The following is a 22,657-nucleotide window of genomic DNA, read 5'->3' as shown; positions in this document are numbered from 1 at the left end:
GTCGGGGTGACGCCAGCTTTCGCAAGAGTAGTTTACACTTGCAAAGGAGAGAAACAATAAGTGTCGACGACTGGACATTTCTTTTATCAGGGTAAATATTTTCCCAACTAGGATGTTGGTGTGTGTGCATCACGCTATTTAGTAGGGGCTAACAGCCATGTCTGTCACAGGGCCTCTGCCTGCTGTGAGCTTAATCGTTGTATCTGTTCCCAGAGGCACATTGTAGCAGCACACCTGTGCTTTCACAGCTTCAAAGGCTGTGCTGGAATATATGTTAAGTGCCCTGTTCCTGCTTCCTCCTGTGTTTCCAGCAATGCTGGTCTGAGAGGGGGGGGGCTGGCTGTCTGGCTGGCTACAGGACCCATGCTGCCCTTGAAAGCCAATTGCATCGTTTGAGTAGTGCCCCTTTTGAGGAGGGGGTTTAAAAGCTACCGATGAGTTAATGTTGCTCCAAGAAATGAGGATTTCTCAGGTAGCTGATTAGGATGAAGTTTTCCTCTTCTCCAAATTTTCCTTTGACCTCACTTCTTCCACCTTATTATCCACTATTAACTTACACTCCTTTGGGGCCTATTCCTTTCCTCGGGACCTACTGCAGTCTGTATGGGAAAAATGCCAGACCTTACAAGACTCCCTCACATACAATAACTACCATTAGTTTTGTTTCCTTCATCTATTCTTTTTCCTGGTTCTTCCTGCATTTTTTTTTTGGTCTCCATGTTTGTCTACTTGAGATTACAAAACTCTTCAGAACAAGGTAGTGGGTTTTTTAATCTGTGTAAAAGTCCAGGCAAAGTTGTAATGCTATATAAATATTTAACAATAATAGATTTCCCAGGGTTTCAATGTGTTTTATACTGAACTCATATAATCCAATGCAGGAGCCATAAAAGAAAAAAAATCAACATGAGTTGTCTCATTTTAGTATACCAGTAGCGACCTCCTGTCAAAGTTTGTGTTTGACTTGCTAAATTATATAAAAGTCAATTATCTTTATTTTAACTAAAAACTGGAAAAATATCCCATTCCCTGTCTCTGTCTTCAAAGCTGTTGTTGAAATATCAGCAGACATGTCCCTTGGGGAATTTTAATTTATAAATGTCTCTGAACTAAGGTGCTCAAGGCACTGCTGCAATTTATAATATAAAGACAATCTGATATAACAGCTGCAGAGGATGGAAAGGCAGGAGAAGGCTCTACAGCAGAAGGCTGACAATCAGGATTCTATTAGAAAACAAATTACTCATAACAAGGCCCATACTGGGTCAGACCAATGGTCCATCCAGTCCAGTATCCTGTCTTCCAACAGTAGTCAATGCCAGGTGCTTCAGGTGGACTGAACAGAACATGTAATCATCAAGTGATCCCTGTCTCTGATTCCCTGGTTGGCAGGGGAGGGCAAACTACAGGCTGGATCTGGCCTGACGGGGCTTTCAATCTGGCCCATAGGATGCCAGCCCCATGATGCAGCAGGGCTAAGGCAGGCTCCCTGGCCCCATGCCACTCCCAGAAGTGGCCTGCGGTCCGGGTTGGGGGCAGAGGGCTCTGTCCTTGCCTGCAGGCATCGCCCCCCACAGATCCCATTGGCCAGGAAGGGGAACCAACACCCCACCCTCAGGAGCTGCTGCAAGACATGCTGGCCACTTCCAGGAGTGGTGCAGGGCCAGGGCAGGCAGAGAGCTGGCTTTAGCCCTGCTGCATGCCACTGGCACTACAAAGCCACTCGAGGTAAGTGGTCCCAGGCAGGAGCCTGAACCCCAAACCCCTCCACCCTAACACCCTGCCCTGAGCCCCCAGCTCCCTTCTGCACCCAACCCCTTGCCTTGAGCCCCTTCCTGCACACCATACCCCCTCCCACACACATACTTCCTTCCACAACCCAACCCCCTGCCCCTGCATACAATTTCCCCATCTGGATGTGGCCCTTGGGCCAAAAGGTTTGTCTGCTCCTGGGCTAGGTACACCCAGAGCATGTTGTTGCATCCATGATTGTCTTAGCTAGTAGTCATTGATGGACTTATCCTCCATGAACTTATGTAGTTCTTTTTTGAACCTTGTTAGAGTTTTGGCTTTCACAACATTCATTGCAATGAGTTCTACATGACTGTGAGTTGTGTAAAGGAACACTTTTGTTAATGTCATTGGGTCACCCCTGGTCCTTGGGTTATGTGAAGGGGTAAATAACACATTGTTATTCCCTTTCTTCACATGGTTTGTGATTTTTATAAACCTCTATCCTATTTCCCCCCCCCAGTTATATCTTTTCCAAGCTGAAACATCCCAGTTGTCTTAATCTTACCTCATCTGGAAGCTTTTCTATACCTTTTCCAATTCTAATATATTATTTCTGAGATGGGATGATCAGAACAGCGTACAGTATTCAAGCTGTGGGTGGAGCCTGGATATACCTATAGTAGCATTGTGATATTTTCTGTTTTATACATCTCTTTCCTTCTTTATCCAGCTTTGTAGTGTTTAAAATCAGGACTGATGGACTAGCACTGTGGTACTCAATCAGGGGTACACAGAGATCTTTCAGGAGGCACATCAGCTCTTTTAGATATTTGCCTAGTTTTACAACAAGCTACATAAAAAGCACTAGGGAAGTCAGTACAAACTAAAGTTTCATAGAGACAATGGCTTTATACTGCTCTATATATTATACACTGAAATGTAAGTACAATATTTATATTCCAATTGATTTTATAATGACATGGTGACAAGTAAGCCATTTTTCCATAATAGTGTGCTGTGATATTGTGCATTTTTATGTCTGATTTTGTAAGCAAGTAGTTTAAGTGAGATGTAACTTGGGGGGTACACAAGACCAAAGCAGATGCCTGAAAGGGGTATAGTAGTCTGGAAAGGTTGAGAGCCCCTCTTTCAGCACAATCAGATTAAATGCACTTTATATCAAGTGATGGAACAGATCTTTAAGATTATTATTCATTAGGAGCAAACATGGCTACAAGCTTGGTAGAAATTTGTTACAATGCCTTGAAGACAATTGCTTCTCCTTTTCATAACTGTAGTCTCTACTGTCAGATAAACTCAGTGATGCTAACACTGATGAGCTAAACTACTGTGCCAAGTATCTGAATGTATCATTAAACATGAGCTAAGAATCTAATTTATAATTTGTGGGGGGAGGGAGGTCTGAACATAGCTACTTTGAAATCTGCAGACCAAGACTAAACTATATATAAAGTGCTCAAGAATGTAAAACTCAGCACTGAGTGACAATTTATGACAACATGTCTTCTTACATGAGACCTTGGCCCAGCTCCACATAGGCATTGCAACTAACTTTTAGGCAGCAAGCCCCCCACTGGAATCTACAAACCTTGGATTAAGCACTGCACAATGAATGTGGCGAGACACACCTGAAAACAGGATCCACAAAGGCCAGCATCCTGAGTGGAGAGCCACCTAAGCTAGCCAACAGCAGATGCCAGTGAAAGGGATGTGTCCTAAGCCCCTTCCCTCTGAGTTAGGCACCTCTCTCTCCCTGCATCCAGCCCCTAAGCTTTTCTTCCAAGAACAGCAGGGGTGCACATCAACTTGGCACAAAACAGCCACAGGAGTGGACTCTCTTATAGCCTTTACCCCGTGGTTAAAGCACTCACCCAGGATATTCAATTCACCCCTCCCCCTTCTGCTTAAGAGAAGGGATTTGAACAGGTGTTTCCCACCCCTCTAGGGAGTGCCCACTCACCCTTAGACTATGGGACATTCTGATGTGGGTCTCAATCTCTACTGTTCAAGCTATTTGACTTTGTTAAAATACAGTAGACTCTGCTTGTTAGCAACCCTTCAGTTGCCAGCAAAAAGTTGCTATTATCCAGCAGGTGCTAATAAGTAGGGCTGTCAAGCAATTTAAAAAAGTTACACAATTTATTTAAATTGTGTGGTTAATTGTGCTGTTAATAATAGAATACCATTTAAATATTTTGATTTCTACATTTTCAAATATCAATTTCAATTACAACAGCATACAAAGTGTATACTGCTCACTTTATTATTAAATATTTGCATGGTAAGTGTTTTTCAATTCACTTAATTGAAGTACTGTAGTGCAATCTCTAAATGTAGAACTATGTACAAAAGGTAACTGCATTCAAAAAGAAAATGTAAAGCTTTAGAGCCTACAAGTCTACTCAGTTCTACTTGTTCAGCCAATTGCTCAAAACAATTTTGTTTATATTTGCAGGTGATAATGCTGTCCACTTGTTTACAATGTCACCTGAAAGTGAGACCAGGCGTTCACATGGCACTTTTGTAGCTGGCATTGCAAGATATTTAGGGGCCAGATATGCTAAACATTCATATGCCCCTTTATGCTTCGGCTACCAATCCAAAGGACATGCTTCCATGCGGATGACACTCTTAAAAAAATGCATTAATTAAACTTGACTAAACTCCTTTGGGGAGAATTGCATTTTCCCCTGCGCTGTTTTGCCTGCGTTCTGCCATACATTTCATGTTTTAGCAGTCTCGGATGATGACCCAGCACATGTGTATTTTAAGAACACTTTCACTGCAGATTTGACAAAACACAAAGAAGGTACCAATGTGAGATTTCTAAAAATAGCTACAGCACTCAACCTAAGGTTAAAGAATCTGAAAGCCTTCCAAAATCTCAGAGGGAAGAGTTGTGGAGCATGCTCTCAGAAATTTTCAAAGAGCATCACTCTGAACTGCAGAACCTGAACTACCCAAAAAGAAAATCAACCTTCTGCTGATGGCATCTGACTCAGATGATAATGAACACGCATTGGTCTGTACTGCTTTGGATCATTATTGAGCAGAACCGTCATTAGCATGGATGCATGTCCTCTGGAATGATGATTGAAGCATGAAGGGACATATGAACCTTTAGTGCATCTGGCATGTAAACATCTTGCAACACCAGCTACAACAGTGCCATGCAAACACCTGTTCTCACTTTCAGGCGACATTGTAAATAAGAAGCGGGCAGCATTATCTCCTGTAAATGTAAACAAACTTGTTTGTCTGAACAGGTCATAAATATAAAGGGAAGGGTAACAACCTTTATGTATACAGTAATATAAACTCCATCTTGGCCAGAGGTACAGAATCACATACCTGTAAGGAGTTATTCAGTTCCATTAACCTAGTTGGCTTACATCTGCATTGCAGGCCTTTGTTTGGTAGATGTACAAACACTCCTTTACCCACTTGTTCACTAGCTCTCAACCTTTCCAGACTACCATACCCCCCTCAGAGCTTTGATTTGTCTTGTGTATCCCCAAGTGTCACCTGACTTTAAAATGACTTGCTTACAAAATCAGACATAAAAATACAAGTGTCACAGCACACTATCACTGAAAAATTGCTGACTTTCTCATTTTTACCATAGCATTATAAAATAATGCAAGTGGACTATAAATATTGTACTTACATTTCAGTTTATAGTATATAGAGCAGTATAAATAAGTCATTGTCTCTAAATTTTAGCTTGTACTGACTGCTAGTGCTTCATGTAGCCTGTTGTAAAGCTAGGCAAATATGTAGAGGAGTTGATGTACCCCCAGAAGACCTCTGCATACCCCTGGTTGAGAACCACGGTGCTAAAAGACAAGTACATCTAAAAACAAAACGAGGCAAGAAATAAGTTTGTCTCCAAAAGAAAAGTTGGTAAAGTTCCCTGATTAGGTTTAAGATATCTGATCTCTATAGTTCTCCCAAATAAGGCAAAACAAGTGAATTGTTTTTAGAGCATCTATTAGATTAACTAAGCAGGGTTTGCTGTACTGACCATATTCATTTTCTTTTTCAATTAATTTAAAACACCATGCTTTAAGAAATGAAGCTGTCAGGGAATTTTCACTCAGTCACACAAGTGTGGTATAGAATCCTTGCTGCAAAAATTTAGGTCTAGCTTGGTGCATGGCCTTATTATATATACTCTGGCAATGCCTAGTGGCCCCAGCTGAGATCACATGTGCTACATGCTGTACATACACATAGTGAGAGCTAGTCATTGCCCAAAAAAGTTTACACTTAAATAGCCAAGACAGGAAAAGAGTGGAGGGGAAACAGAGGCACAGAAAAATTACACTGCAAATCAGTGGCAGAAGTAGAATCAGTGTATCCTGACATCTAGTCTAGTGCCCTATCCACTAAACCATGCAGCCTCTGATTAGTATACTGTATGTGCAAACAATATTATGGCATGAATACAATGTAAAAGTATAACCAGGTCTGTAATGGTATGCGGAGGTGCTAGGTCATAAATCTAGACATGTGGGTTTCTGCTACCCAGCAGAGGGACTTTGTTCCTCTGTGTGTGTGAAGGGAATCTCATCAAATAATGTATCCAATAAACAGTGTGTATCCAGCTGTGCAGTCTCAATGCAAAGCTTCCCTACAGTGCCCTGTCAATGACAAATTTAATGCTTTCAAAAGAGTATTCTTTCTACCCACTAGAGAAGATTTCAGTCTGCAGAGCACAGAATGCCAATCATGGCAAATAATGATTCAGATTTTGTTCCTGAAGCACTGAGCTGAAATCAAGATTCATTTTATGAGACTACAAGCTGATAGCAGATATGGGGTCCCATTTGTGCCAGGCTTGAGCATTATCTACTAATTAAGCCTCCCAACCTCAGGTACAGTCTCCCTTGCCACACCCACACCCCAAATTCCCTGGTTATATGAATGCACACAGATTATTGCTTTCTGATGATCTCCAATTTTTGTTCCTTGTTTGCTTTCTCAAATATTCCCTCCCCTCCTTTCTTTAAGTACTGGGCTATGATTTATTTAAAGAATAGCTTAATGGAAGTGATCATAGTGCAAAGCGTTGCTTAGTGCACTACAGAAAGGTGCTCAGCTACTCCGCTGTGAGGACAGTAAAAGAACCTACATAGAATAGAAAGGGCAAAATTCAGAGAAACACAGTCATAAATAAACAGAAAATGCACAGATATTGTTTTTGTACCTAAATTAACCCTTATTCCTCCATATTAATGCTCATAAAGCCATGTACTCAGATAACATTTCTAAACAAGAGCTGCCATGAGAGAACCTACTTTAACAACTCAGCCTTCCAACTTTTCCCTTTACATAAAGGAGGGTAGAACCTCCAATGCCTCTTGGGAATTAAAGGGCACAATCAACTTTAAAAAAAAATCAGACTTTTTTTAAGCTATTGTTATAAGTATCACCTAAGTTTACCATGACTGACAACAGAATAGGATATTTTCCTCTTTTTTCATGTTGTTTACTACATATATAGTTTATTTCACTGTTTCCCTTGTCTAGTCAGTCACTTTATTCTGTTTGTGTGGATTTTTCACATAGCAGCAGGGAGAGGAAAATGTTGAAAAAACAGAAAAATTGGCGAAGGGACTCATAGGCAGGTTTAGTATCCAAAACTACATGTAAGTTATTATTTTAAGTTGACCATGTCCCTTTAAAGCATCCTTTACATGGTCAGAATGAGGCAGCATCGTCTATTTGATAGGGAATTGTACCTGGAGTGAAGTAACCAGGGTTCTGTTCGCAGCTTTGCCATTCATTTGCAGTGTGACATAGGGCAAGTCACTTAGCTTCCCTGTGCCTGGAGACAAGATGCATTTGCCCTGTGGCAATCAAGAAGAATTCAGCTTACTACATCTATGAACTTACCAGTCATACTAGAGGAATTAGTTTGTGTACATAAGAAAGCTGAATAAAAGAGAAACCTATTTGGACCTCAGTTACCCTGAATTATTTCCCAGTGAAATTATTAAAATGACCAACTTACAGTGTGGCCTATAGTCTGCATTCTTGATTCATATGACTGCTGGAGATCATTCATATTCATATGACTGCTGGAGATTTTAAAGCCATGTAAAGAATACCTGGTAGGCTTTTGTTAAACATTACAAAGAACAGCTGTTCCAATAAAGGTAGTAATTATAAAGTAGACATTCAAAAATAAACAGGAACTAAAATTCAGCGAGCCACTCCTCTAGAACCAGGGTCTGATGTGGCAAACCTTGCCTCCGGTGAGTAATATACTAAAAATCAATAATAGAATTCATGTGAATAAGGACTAGCGAGTAAGATGGCAGGAGTAAGCCTAGAATGTTTGTGAAAAGAGGAGCTTTCTGGCTCACAAAATAGGGACCCAATCTGGCAACACTTTCTCATATGAGTATCCATTAAGCTAGAAATCCCTTGGGAGACAATGGGGCTGGTTGCATGAAATAGTGAAGGACTGTACACTACCTCAACATCAGATTATGCCCCATCATCAGTCACCAACTCTCTCATGATTCTATTTCCAGTCTTGTGGCTTTGGTGTTTTCCTTAAAGCCCCAACTCCTGAAGCCATGTAAATACAAGAGGGTCTCAGCTTGATTTTTTTATTATTTTTTTTTTAAATAAGTGTTTAGCTTTTTTGGCTGCAAAGAAAAGTTTGAAAATGAGACCCAATGTAACCTAAAGCCTCAAAACCACAAGGTGGCTAAAAAGAACCCAATTAAAAAAAAAGAAAAATCTTGTGATTTTTAAGCCACTCCATGCATTGTGATGGACAATAACCGTTATATAGGAATATAGCAACAGCCATACCAGAACAGACCACTAAGCCATCTAGTCTAATATTTTGCCTGTAGCAGTGGCATTTAGTATCTACCGGATACTTCAAAGACAGACAACTCTGCTCTAACCCATAATGCAGCTAAGCAGTTGCATAACACTATAATCTTTGGCAGCGATGATTTACAGCTGTAGGGATTATGGTCCATTGTTAGGAAGAAGCTTTATGAACTCATCCTGCCAATTTTTTTCCTTTGTTAATGAAATCTTAGTTACGTAATTAGTAAGTAATGGGAATTAGCCTTTTGAGTATCTGCAACAGGAACAGAATGGAACTATCACATTTCCTAGCATTTACTTGCTAGAGTTTTTATAGGCTGCCTTGACTGTTCTAATAACAGATTGAACTTCTTTTGAAGAACATGACATTGAGGCATGAGAATATCCATGGTATGGCAAAATGGGGCAGGATAGAAGTCTATTTGATCTGATCTTCAGTCCAACAGGTACCTGTGCTATTAAAAAGTTGTGTTATGAGAGAGCTACAACTAAAGTGACATTATTGCCAATGAAAGTGGATTAAGGTGCAGAGTTCCAGAAATGAAAGCAGGAGGATGAACAAAAGGTAGCAGTCTTGATAAGAGGAATATGATTTCCAGCTGTTCATGTATAAACTGTGATATGCCAAAGACAAGGAATAGTTAGGTATGTTGTTTTTGGACAAGAGCCATGGCTACTTATCCTGGCTCCCTCAGATGCAAAGTGAGAGGCAGTTTGCAGCCTGGCAATTAGTGAAACAGACCTGCTTGTAAACATAACATGGGAACAGCTGTGAAATCGTGACCATGACCCGACTGGGTTTACAATGTAAGATCAAGGAAAGCATTCACCCTGTTATTTTGTTAATTCTATAGATCCCCATCCCAAGGATCCCACAGTCTGGAAATAAATATCCCACAAAATATGGAAGTATTCATGTATTACTGAGCAAAATTAACTGAAAAAAGGAATGGGAAAGAGGCCCTGGGAAGACAAGAATGAGTCAGAGGTGTAGTCTGAGTTGAACACACGATTTTGAGCAGAGAATTCCCACTTCTAATTCTGAATTCTAGCCCTGGCTCTGACACTGATACAGGCAATCCCCTATTCCTAGCATATACACCCCTCACTCCTGAGTCACCAGGCTTTGTCCCATGCACCTTACCAATTGCAGCTTTTCAGCAATCTCTCTTGGGGATGAGCAGTTCTTTGCCCAGGGTCTTTGAGTGAGTGCTCCACTGAGCTGTTGATGACTTGGAGGAATATTCTAGCTCTTCATGAACTAGACCCAAACAGCTTAAAAGCTAAATTTCTCTTAAAGAAAGCAGTTTAGTCTGAAAAAATTATATCTAATGTCATGAGGGAGACAACTTAGCTACATAAGAGCCATTCAAGATGTAAGTCAGTGCTTACTTACATAGTTTTGCCAACTTCAAGAGATCAAAAATCATGAGTTGGACACCCCCCCATCCCCCTCAAATCATGAGATTAGCCCCAAAATCATGACATTTTAATAAAAGATTATATTGTGTTTTTTAGATCAGTCTCTTGATTTTTGAACTCCCCTTGCCCATCCCCAGGGTCTGTGCATGTGATAATTAGTGTCACCCACTTTCCCATATGTACTAGATAAGGTGATATTTTTGGCCCCTGCTGCAGGAGCTCTCTTACCCCCACATCTGCCTGACTCCCACCTAGCAATTAATCCTCTCCCACATCACCACCCCATCAGTTCAGCCCCCCTGCCCCGTCGACCCCCGCCACCCTCAGTTCACCCTCCCAGTACTTACCCCATCTGCTCAGAACCCACCATCAATACAGACCTCCCACCCCATGGGCCCTCAATCTCCTCACTTCAGTCCTCCAGCCTCATCTCTGCTTATTAGGGTTCATCACCCTCCCCAGGCCTGGGGGGGGGAAGTGCAGTGGGGACCCCTCTCCCACTTCCCAGGCTGGCGGGGAGCAGCTGCCAGGATTTTTAAGTAAAAATTAAGCCTCACTTTTAGCGTGCTCATATGTCAGATTCCAAATGTACTTTGGAACTAACTGCCAAGTGGAGAAGCCACATTCTTTTGGTTAGGGCAGGGTAATTCCTGTTTGACAGGAAACACATTAAACTGTGCCCTGGCTGGGAAAAAAAATCCTGACATTTAAGAATTGTATCAGGAGATCATGAGTGAGGCTTAGGCCATGTCCATATAGGTAGAGCACTGCAGCCATGCAATACAGCTGCACCACTGCACCGCATCTGGTGAAGATGCTCTATAGCAATGGGAGGGAGCACTTGGCTCAAGAAATCCAATATTTACAATACAGATAGGCAGGAAATGAATTTTTTTCCTGTGACTTAACACACACAATTACTTGTTCTTTAATTTTTGTCAAAAGCCTGTTCTTTGGGGAAAAAAATCAAAACATTTTAATAGACAATTTGTGACCATCTCTAATTTACAATAAAAGGCATATTGCTTAAGGGATGAGAAGCAATAAGGATTTTACAAATATATAGAGCAAGAAGCAACAGGGAGGGTCTGGATCCCTGAGGAGACAGTGAGGCAAACTGTGACAGTACAAGTAATTATTACTTGGAAACCAGAAGGACTTCTTTGTGACTGAAAGGTTTCTGGGGAAGTAAAACTTTGGCTTCAACTATACACAAAAGGAATTTTGGTTTAACTATACTAGTATAGTTAGACATACAACTCCCCTAGTGTTGACAGTTATATCCATATGAAAGTGCTTATATACAGCTGTTCACAAAAGGGACATACCAGTTGTACCAGTATAACTATTTTGGTACAAATCAACACCCTGCCTGACAGTTGTACTGTACAAAATCTTGATATAGACCAAGCCTTGCTGCAACAAAGAATTTCACTGAAGCTGGTCAAACGATTTCCAGCAGGCCATTTTTCCATTGGAAAGTGCCATTTTGTTCAAATTGAGACTCTGCAGGAATATGTCAATTTTGATGAAATGTTCCATTCTGATAGTTCAAAACAGGAACACTTCAACCTCAGAGTGATTCTCTTTTTTTCTAAAATGAAATTTCAATTTCATTTAAAAACAACTTTTCATTTTGAAATGTATTTTATTTGCTATGTTATGATGCAATATGATCTATTTACAAATATAAAAAAATCAAAATGAGAATGAAACATTTTGATTGTATTAAAACAGAACATTTATATTGACCCCAAACACATTTCAGAAAATTTTATTTTATGGAATATTTTGAAATTTGTTGATTTTCTTCCAATTTGATATGAAAACAAATTTCAAAACATTAGACTTTCCTGTGGAATGGACATTCTGAGTTTCTGCCAGCTCCAGATCTCACCATGTTAAAAAACCAACAGAGCAATTTGAAATAGATGCTGGAGGACTGGAGGGTGAGAAATGCCAGAATTCTGGAAGAGACAGCAAACACAAAAGGAGGAGCAGAAGGAGATAGTTTTCAGTTCTCGTTAGAGAGCAGAGTGAAGAGGTATATCTCGGGACTTCAGAGAAGTTATCTTTGATGCTCCTGTTCAAAAAGGGAACAAGGGAAGATCTGGGAAGCTTCAAACATGGGAGTATGACCTCTGTATTGCTGGGAGAGAGTCTACTGTATAATTATTGATTAAGGAAAGAAAACCAAATTCTTGGACAGGTGTATGCTAGCTAAAAACCATGAAACTGGGTAATTTCAGGGACTGGTAATAGTACTGAGAGTCTTATGTCTGTAGGGCATATCTACCTGAGGTAGGGATTGAAAGTCATTACCATCTATTGACTGTTTAGATTAAATGAACTGATGGTCTCAGTTCAGTTCCTAGTGAACAGCCTCCATCACCACAAAAATCACTATTAGAACTGACATTGGCAGGATAGAGGCCAAGGTTTGAATAAGCAGAGATTAACCTGCTCTCATAACCCTACCAGTGGTCCTACCAGACCAGGATTAAGACGAGGTAGCAGGGGAGCTTATACTCCTGCTTTTTGCTAAAGCTGTTCTGAGGATGGATAGAGAACTTCAAGAAGCAGTCAAGTTAGCTTAATTGTGAGTTAACGTTGCTAGACTGTATAGCCCACCAACACAAGTCCTAAAAAGAAATTAAATAATCTCAGATCTAAACCTTGCTATTTAGTTCCCTTTCTCTGCCTCCACTGCTTTGGTTCCCCCACCCACAGCACACAAATCACCTCCCTCATCCCAAACATAAGTTTCCTCTCTCTCTCCTGGCCTTCCATAAACAACTATGTTACATGGTGGAAAGATATGTGGCATCGTTAGTGTTTTATATTTTGAAATGTGAAATAAAGAGCAAGTCTGAGGCAATAAGGAAAGCACAGATAATTCATCTCAAGCTTATCCTTCATGCTTAAAAGGCCCCTCTGTCCTGCGCACACGCTCTCTCCCTCTTGATGGGAACTTTTTAATCCTAGATTTCCCTAACAATTTAAAAAAAAAAAAAGTCTGGCTACTCTGATCCATCCCCTTTGTAGCAAAAAGAAAGTTTAATTGACCTCCTGGCTAGATCCTTACTGGTTATTTGAAAAGTGCATCCTAGACAAGTTAGATGGGTAACACCAATTGATGGGTCTCCACTGTGTATTTGGCTATCTGAATTTAAGATTATTTTATTGCCCTTTGATGTCTGGGCAGTCAAGACACATCAGCTATGCTATAATAGTTAATGTTCCTGGCCTGTTGGACACAATAGGACTCTCTGGGGGGTGGCATGTTTACTGACCTGATACAATCACCACACTTACCCTTGTTTAATATCCTTGAATATGAGCATGTTTATGTCAGTTTCCCCAAATACAATACATCCCCCACCAAGACATGACAGAGTCAATTAATGACTTTAGCCTGTGCCTAAACCTCGGACCATGTGTGAAATGTGCATTAATGGCCCCAGAAAATACACCATGGAGGATTGGATTGATTATAAAACAGACAGAAGAACTGAGTGATCTGATGGAGTGTAAGAATTCTGAACTATTGTTGTCATCAGTAAAATCCACTGCCTACAGCCTTGAATTTTGAGTTGTTCTGGCAATTACAAACAGATCAGAATGTAGGAAACTATTTTGACTAGTTTAATATTCTTTAAAACCAGTATTTTATAATTGCAATAAGATACTCCATTACCAGAGCTGGGATACATTTTAACGCATGCCTTGTATTGTACTTACCAACGAACGAGGAGTCTGATCCTGTCCCTTCATCACAAAGGTAGTCCTTTCTCCCCTGAATAATCCTGTGGAGTTCTGTACTATGCATATAATATTGCACCCCTGGGTGGGTTACCAGTAATCAAACCTGGAACTTCTGGATTTTAAAGCATGAGCCAGTGCTAATTTGAGCTAAGAGATTCATCTCTGTTAGCAAGCTTGTAGGAGGCTCATCAACTTCTAGATATGGCCCAGTTACCACTAGAGGGGGACAGAGGACCACAGTGAGTGGGGTTACTTCTTCCTCCAGTGAAGATCTCTGTTGTGTTCCACTGTGGGTTTATGCATGCGCACCAGGCGTCTGGAGTCAGAAAATTTTAAAGTAGCATCCTTTGGCTCGCACACATGTCCTGGCTCACCTCTTGCTTCTGTCTGAGGTGATAAAGGGTGGGGCGGACTGACCACATCTTCATTTCTTTCTTACCGCCACACGGTCTGGACTGGAACTTCCAGTGGCCTCGTTTCTGATGCACCTTTAAATACATAGCCGTAAACAGTTTTTAGAATTTTAGAGTTTTATTGTAGTTCATAGTTTTCAGTGATTAGTGTAGATAGATTGGGGGTTTGTCCTCCCCTCCCCCGCCACACACTCCTCGTATCCACGTGCGGGTACCAGACTATGTCCAGGACCCTGGGCTTTAAACTCTGTGCCGCCTCCTCCTGCCCATGCTCCTTCTTGGTCAGCGACAAACACCAACGCTGCCTCTATTGCTTGGGGGAAGCTCACATTGCATCCAAGTGCATGGCAGTATCTGCCAGTTCTTCCCCAGCCCTACACGAGAAGCCCAGGCTCTCTCCCTCCGGAAGCACTGCATGGAAGTCACCATGAGGCCTCACTCGGACCCAGGCCAGGGGACCCTCCTGTACATCAGCCATAAATGGCAAGGAGTGCACCCCCTGCTACTGAGTCCAAATCCGGCACTGTCAGACAGTATCACCACTATGGACCCCATTCCAGGGCCTAGTCAGGAAGCAGACCCATAAGCATGGGAATAGGTCTTCCTCAAAAGCAAAGAAGTGCACACTCCTTCCATGAGTTCGAACCATGGAAATAGGACATGCACAAAATCTCAGACACAACAAGTAGTCCCAGAAACAGTGGGACCGGTGGTTCCAAGCACCAGTCCAATGGTACCATCAACATTGGCGCTTCATAAGATGTGGGTTCCACCCACTCTGGGGAAGTCCACCTTGGCCCCACCGCTGACACCAAGTAAAGAGAGGGTACCTCTGACACCAGGGAGGTCCAGAACTGTGTTTGAGCCCAGGATGTATTCACCTAACAGAACTGGGATCACTCCATCTTTCTACCTCTAGGGAGGCTATTTCTCCCCCTCATGATCTGCCATCACTGTGGAACCTCTCACCTCCCATTCCAACCATCTACATACTTCTTCCAGCCCCGACAGTACTGCCAATGGAACTGGAATCCATTTTCTTATCCTTTAATGAACTGGATGCCAGAGAGTGTCCACTGATGTGATACCACCTGTATGTGCCCTCATGGAGACCATCCCGATCTTGTCAACATTCTCTGCTCCAACCACCACAGACCCACTGGTGCCCCATGCCATGGGGACTGCCTCAACATCCTCCAGATTCAAACTATTGGCTATACTGGGGACCCTGGTCCCAATACCCTCCCTCAGAACCAGCCCTGATCCACAAGGGAAACTTCACCTACCTCCCTATTGAGGGCCCCTTCAAGCAGGTGCTTGGATCCGTTGATGGAGGTGGAACCCCTTAGCCTGGCTCCGATGGTGCCCCTGGACAGGCAGATTTCCCTCCTCTTCCCCTGATGAGGCAGCAACTACAGTGTCCACTTCACCTCCGGGGGATTTTAGGCAGTTCCAAGAGCAACCGTGCAAAATTGTGGGGGACCACCACATTCCCCAGAGAAAACCCATGATGCCCAACATAAACTGGATATCCTCTACCTCAGACACCAACTAGGGTTGCACTGGCTAATTTAATGATGCCATTCTTGAGCCTGCCAGGGCAGTATGGCACATCCCAGCCACATGCCCCCCAAATGGGCAGAAAGATGCTACTACATTCCGGCTAAGGGGTCTGAGTTTCTCTTCTCACACCCCCTCCCCAAAACTCCCTGGTTGTCCAAGCAATGACTGAATGAGTCAGACAACAGCACCCTCACGCCAACCCATTTGGCAAGACGAGCAAGCGTTTGAACCTTTTGGGTCTTTTCCTCAGCCAGTCTCTGGTTCAGGATTTTGAACAATCAGGCATTACTAGCCAAATACGACTTCCTGAATTACAGCACATTTGAGGAATTTGCTGATAGACTCCCACAGCAGGACTGGACTGATTTTTAGATGCTCATTGAGAAGGGAAGCAGATAGCCAGAACAGCACTCCAATCAGCAGTGGTCATAGTAGACTCCTCTTCCAGGGCTACAGCTACGGCCATAGGGAATGTCGACGCCACTCTTCCAGTTTCACTCAGCAGGTACAAAACACTATAGAAGACGTCCCCTTTAATGAATCCCGTCTTTTAAATCAAAAGACGGATGATTTTTCCCTACATACCCTCAAGGACTCTAGAGCCACCCTTTGCTCGCGGGGCATCAACACCCTTGCCCGAAGCACAGGCAACACATGGGGGGACATGTGGGGTCAAGTCCCCCCCCCCCACATTGGCCTGTCGGGAGTGGGGAGGGAGAGGGGCTCTGTCCTCCCTCTGCACCTGTCCCCCAACATGCGCGGCCCCTGTTCCTGGCAGCCAGGCCTGGGCAGGGAACGGAGGGGGCAGGACCAGCCGCTTCTCATGCCAGCCACTCTGGGTCGCTGCTGTGTGCGGAGCCTGGCTGGGGAGGTGGTGGTGACTGGCCGCCCCCTGCCTGGGGCCCCCCTGTCCAGGCTCTGGAGCCCCTTCTCTCCCCCTCTAGGCATGTTTCCAGCTCGCTCAGCCACTGTCTCCAGCAGCTGGGCCTGGATGGGGGGTGGCCCTCTGCCGCTGCCACCACTCCCCAGCCAGGCTCTCAGGCAGCTTCTGCACTGCACAGAGTAGTGATCTGGAGGGGCCAGCTTGAGCCACATGAGAAGCAGCTCCCTCCTGCTCCCCACCCAGGCCCAGCTGCCAGGGAGGGTGGCTGAACATAGTGGAGGGTGGCGCATTGGGTTAAGGACAGAGTCCCTCACCCCCCTGCAGGTAACGTGGGGCAGTGAGAGTGTGGCAGCCCCACACTGGGGAGTTGCTGGACAGAGGAGACACATGGGGTGGTCACACATCCTCCCCTTTAGATTGTGCCCCCCAGTATAGAGGCACAAGTTGTCTATAGCCCAAAGCGCAAGTTCCACTGCCCACCACCCACACGATGCTATAGATTTCCCCCACGCCCCTCCTGCCCAATTCTACCCTGTGGTGGCGAATATACCAATGTCACATATGCGGAGGGGTTCCCTTCCTCCTCTCTGGACAAGAGGATCATCACTGATGCATCCTTCATTGGTTGGGGAGCACACATGGACAATTATGGGACAACAACAGGAAATGTGGTCTCCTCAAGAATTCAGGATGCACATCAATATCCCGGAACTTTGAGCTGTAAGGAAAATATGTCAGTCCTTTCTCCCCTTCATCCATTCCCACCACATCGGACACCATCACTGTCTTCTACATCAACAAACCGGTGGGACGATATCAACTGCTTTATGCGCAGAAGCGGTCACTCACTGGATCTTCTTGTCTACAGCCTATCTTCCGCTCAGCAGACATTTTGTGATCAACCATGAGTGGGAACTCTAATTCAGTAGTTCATGATATCTTCACCAGATGGGGGATTCTGACCAGACACCTCCCATATAAACAGCAAATGCACCACATCCTGCTCCAGGGAAGGTCTCAGCTACCACTCTCAGAGCAACACTCTCCCTCTTGCCTGGTCAGGCCAAGTCAACTACGTTTTCCCTCTTCTATCGCACCTGCTTTGGGTACTCCACAAGATCTGATGGGACAGAGCAACAGTCATTCTGATCACCCGCTGCTGGCCCAGACAATTCTGGTTTCCCAATCTCCTTTGTAGGACAACCTGCCCACCAATTCCTATCACCACCTTCCCCAGTCTGCTGACAAAGTGCAACTGCAACATCAGACATCCCAATACACAGGTGCTCTATCTCAGAGCATAGTATTTGGATGGGCATCTGCTTTGGAATGGACCTATTCTTCAGCCATACAAGACATCTCCTCTCCAGCAGCAGGAAATAATCCACTAGACATGGTTACCAGGCAAAGTAGAAATGCTTTGCTTCCTGGGCCCAACAAAAGGGAGTTTCACCAGAATCAGCAGGGATCCCCCCAACTATTTTTTGTCCTTGAAGGCATCAGGTCTCACCATCAACTCTCTGAAAGTCCACCTGGTGGCTATTGGTATATTCCCCTTCATGGAAGGTCACTCCGTTTTTACACACACATTAACTACTAAGTTTTGGAAGGGTGTCATCAGAACCTTCCTACCCATCCGACACATCACCCCCCAATAGGACCTGAACCTAGTTCCATCCATGTTAGCAAAACCACCCTTTGAACTGCGGGCATCACGCTCTATGTCCCTCCTTTTCACTAAAGTCACCTTCCTTGTTGCTGTAACTTCCATGAAAAGGGTTGATAAACTTAGAGCTATGATAGCAGACCTGTCTTTCACAATTTTCCACAAAGACAGAGTTTCCTTGCACCTGCATCCCAAATTCTTACCAAAGATAATCTCCCAGTTTCACATCAATCCATTCAGTTGCCTGTTTTCTTCCCCAAACCACATACATCTGCAGAGGAACATCAACTCTACTCCCTAGAAAGAAAAGAAGTACTTGTGGCACCTTAGAGACTAACCAATTTATTTGAGCATGAGCTCATGCTCAAATAAATTGGTTAGTCTCTAAGGTGCCACAAGTACTCCTTTTCTTTTTGCGAATACAGACTAACACAGCTGTTACTCTACTCCCTAGGTGTCTGACTAGCTTTAGCCTTGTACCCAGAGAATAAGACCCATCAGGAAGTCCCCCAGACAGTAGCAGAAAGATTTGGGGGACAGGCCATCTCCAAAAAAAGAGACTCTCTAAGTGGATTTCAGGTTGCATTAAACTTTGCAAGCAAGCCTACCTGCAATACAGGAGGACCAAGGATCAGTAGTAGAGTATTAGAGGGAAATATATAAGCCCAAGGCTAATTAAGGCGTGGTTCCCTGTAGACTAGGGAGGGTGGCTACAGGTTAATTGGAGCACCTGCAGTCAATTAAGGCCCTGTCAGGAACCTAATAAAACCACCCTGCTTCAGACAGGAAGCAAGCTTATCTGGAGGTGTGCTGTGAGACTTGAAAGAGCAGAAAATAGAAGTGAGGGAGACTCCCTTCCCTAGTGTCTAAGGACTGAAGGTACCCCGCTCAAGGGGGAAGAGGGTAAGAACCTCCAGAGGTTGAGAGGGGCTGGGGCTTGGAGTAAGGAGCAAATCCAGACTGCTTCCCTCCTTTACCACCTTTCTAGGCCTCTAGCAGGGGCTCTCAGTGCCTCAAGAGCAGGGGCAAGGGCTGACATCTTAGCCCCCCACCAAGAAAAGTGCAGGACCCACCATACTAACATCAGCCATTTTGTCACAGACCCTAGGCTTTGACCCTGGCCTCCCTTCAGGATGTGCTGCTTCTGGACAGATGTAGAGCAGCTATGTGGAGTTCTGTACACACCTTTGCAATACACTATACCTTAGCACAAGAGTCAGCAGCCCTAGTAGATACCTCCTTTGGTGTGGCAAGTCTCTGCATGACCATTCCATCTTCATCCTTGCACCCTCCTCTGACTTAGGTACTGCTGGTTAATCACCCTCAGTGGAAGTACTCCTGGGGGCATTCTGCTCCAAAAATGTAAAACTTTGGTGCCCAAAAATTAAAAATTCTGTACACAATATTTTAAAATTCTGAAAATTTTATTTGTCAAAATAACACTACATAATCATGCCAGTTTCAATTATTTTGGTAATTTATTTTAAAATACCTGTGAGCAAGTGCAATACAATACTTGGAACAATACAGACACACACAAAAATTCCCCCAGGAGTAGAGAGTTAAAGAAATCCCTATGACAACCCAGTTCCTGTTTCTCTGTCCCCTTTGTCCCTTCCCCAGCCAGTGGGCCTGACACCCACAACCCTTTCCTTCCCAGAGACTAGCTGCAGTGCCCCCCCAAATACCCACACCCTCTCCCCCCACAACAGAGCCCAGCTATGGGGGCCCCCCCTTGCCCAGACATCCTCTTTCTTGCCCCGTGGAGCCCAGGAATCCAGAGGGAGAAACAGCCTGATGCTCAATCCCAGGCTTGCCCCGAGTTTCCTATGTGCCACCCTCTCCTGGCAGCTGGGAACTGCAGCTGCCAGGAACCCTTTAGCTCCCTCATAGTCATAGAATATCAGGGTTGGAAGGGACCTCAGGAGGTCATCTAGTCCAACCCCCTGCTCAAAGCAGGACCAATTCCCAATATTTTGCCCCAGATCCCTAAATGGCCCCCTCAAGGATTGAACTCACAACCCTGGGTTTAGCAGGCCAATGCTCAAACCACTGAGCTATCCCCCCTCAGCAGTGTCTTCTATGTACGAGCTGGGCTTGGCCAGGTCCAGCAGTCCCTAGTGGCAATTAGCAGCACTGCAGCCCATTTCTGTGGGGGGGAAGGAAATTCTGTGCACACAATGTTAATTTCTGCAAAATTCTGCATTGCGCAGTGGCGCAGAATTCCCCCAGCAGTAAGTGGAATACAATAGGGACCATCACTCAAAGAAGAAGAGGTTACTTACCTGTAACTGGAAGTTCTTCGAGATCCTTGGTCATTATCTGCATTCCACTTGCCATCCTCCTTCCTCTCTGCTACAGATGTATCTGATTTGCAGTTGAAAAGGAACTGGAGATGCAGTCGGTCCTCCCTACCCTTTATCACCTCAAACGGAAACATTGGCTGTATTGATAGGGTGCATACACGGACCAACGGACACTACTTTTAAATTCTCTGGCTCTGGGTGCATGGTGCACATACATAAACCCACAGATAGGGGCCACACATCTCGAAGAACCTTCAGTTACAGGTAAGTAACCTCCTCATACCAGTTTCAGGGTTAACAGAATCAAGGTATGAATTAGTATAACACTATTCACACCCCCTTTCAAGTGTCATTAATATTGAGCCAAATGAATCTCCCATGTTCCCTTTTTCATTGAATGCTGTAAAAGAAACAGTCGTATCTCAACAAAGTCTCCACTGTCAGTAGTACAGGTTTTTGACATGTTGCCTTGTGTATTTGTTGATATCCATGCCTTTGTGATGTCTCTTTGGTCTTGTGTAGTCTCAGAAAAGAGATGCTCAGGGTTCAGCCGATCGCAGTATTTGGGGTCGGGAAGGAATTTTCCTCCAGGGCAGATTGGCAGAGGCCCTGGAGGTTTTTCGCCTTCCTCTGTAGCATGGGGCACGAGTCACTTGCTGGAGGATTCTCTGCTCCTTGAAGTCTTTAAACCATGATTTGAGGACTTCAATAGCTCAGGCATAGGTGAGAGGTTTTTCACAGGAGTGGGTGGGTGAGATTCTGTGGCCTGCATTGTGCAGGAGGTCGGACTGGATGATCATAATGGTCCCTTCTGACCTTGGTATCTATGAATCTATGCTTTTTTTCAACTGAGTTAGCTCAGTCAAGCTAGTTTAACTTGACTGAAAACCCCACTTACCACAAAACTAAGCACAGTTTAACTCCTTTTACTTCTTTTTTTCCTAGTCAGGACAAGGTCTTTTATTTTCCCTGTCTGGGATCAGGCAGAGCAGATGGATTTCTGGATCCATGTGTATGACCATGTCAGACACATAATAAACATGTAGCTGTACTGATATTATAAATATAAAAGGGAAAAATGAAATGCCGTAACTCTTACATCAATTATTGTAAAGACCTTAGAGATATATTAGCCAGTCAGTTTTTTAAAAATTGTCTGAACAGTCAAAACCCAATCATTTTATGGAGAAGAACAGCACTAGGAGTTACATAGACAGGGAGCAGTCAATGACCCATAGTGTGTAAACTGGTGCCTTTTGCCTTTTGGGGAAAGGAACTGTTTTTATGTGGTTTTTTTCTGAAGTTGCTACAAGACTTGGTCAAAACTGGTTCTCTACTTGTAAGGTAACTCCCTTCTCTTCATGTGTCAGTATATTCATGCCTGCATTTGTAATTTTCACTCCACGAATCTGAAGAAGTGGGTTTTTTGTCCACGAAAGCTTATGCCCAAATAAATCTGTTAGTCTTCAAGGTGCCACTGGTCTCCTCGTTGTTGATTGCATGAATGTCACAATTCAATAATTTTCTTCCATGTTATGCACCAATCTTCTATTTTAAAACCATAGAAGATAAATTAGTATAAACAATTTTTCTTTTGTCACTAGCTATAAAAATAAAAAGTTAACATTTTCAAACCTGAGTGCCTAAAGTTTAGTGCCTAAAGCCCCAAACTGGTAAACACTTATTTATGGGCTTCCTTTTAAGTGTTTGCAAGATGGGGGCCTAAATAAGCTGCATGAGTTCCAGAGATGCTGAGCACCCCTAACTGAGTTGTCCAGACTCAGTACCTCTGAAAATCAGACAACCTATTTAGGTGCCTAAATATGAATGTAGGTGCTTAACTTTGGACATCCACGATAGAAGATGTTGACCACGCTTTTTAGAATACTTGATATCTCTTTGGCTTAAATTAATTTGGGACTCAAGTCCCTAAAAAGAAGAGGAAACCTGTTTACAAATCAATCGAACTGTTACTGTCACTTTAGTTTTGGCTGGTTGCCCCAGCTCTTAAGCCATCTGCAACCAGCAG

The sequence above is a fragment of the Lepidochelys olivacea genome (assembly GCF_965140295.1).
Source record: "Lepidochelys olivacea isolate rLepOli2 genome assembly, chromosome: 5".
NCBI classification, from domain to species: domain Eukaryota; kingdom Metazoa; phylum Chordata; order Testudines; family Cheloniidae; genus Lepidochelys; species Lepidochelys olivacea.
The sequence above is the reverse complement of the archived record's forward strand: the minus strand, read 5'-3'. Positions refer to the sequence as shown.